Source organism: Eimeria mitis, genomic scaffold (assembly GCF_000499745.2).
Source record: "Eimeria mitis Houghton genomic scaffold, Emh_scaff4480, whole genome shotgun sequence".
NCBI lineage: Eukaryota > Apicomplexa > Conoidasida > Eucoccidiorida > Eimeriidae > Eimeria > Eimeria mitis.
Window position 1 is genome coordinate 3,194 of NW_013572797.1, and position 349 is coordinate 3,542.

At 59.0% G+C, this 349-nt stretch overlaps 1 protein-coding gene across 1 annotated transcript in view; it reads left to right on the forward strand.

Moving 5' to 3' along the window:
* EMH_0075440 (uncharacterized protein) overlaps positions 1 to 349 on the forward strand; it is a gene marked incomplete at both ends in the record, with an annotated part of 3,331 nt that overhangs the window by 2,537 nt on the left and 445 nt on the right. The gene's annotated exons all lie outside the window — the stretch shown is intronic.

The following is a 349-nucleotide window of genomic DNA, read 5'->3' on the forward strand; positions in this document are numbered from 1 at the left end:
ACGTTTGCTGCTGCAGCAGGATATGGAGCCAGCAGCAGCAGCAGCAGCAACAGCAGCAGCAGCAGCAGCAGCAGCAACAGCAGCAGCAGCAACAGCAGCAGCAGCAACAGCAGCAGCAGCAGCAGCAGCAGCAGCAGCAGACACCGTTCCAGCTTTCCTCTTACATATTGATTAAATGATCTGCCGTTTCTCTTTCTTCTCCTGCTACTGCTGTCTCTGCTGCTGCTGCTTCTGCTGCTGCTGCTGCTGTTGCTGCTGCTGCTGCTGCTGCTGCTGCTGCTGCTGCTGCTGCTGCAGGAGGAGGAGCTCGAGGAGGAGGTGCGGCGATACAACAGCAGCCTGGGGGGCC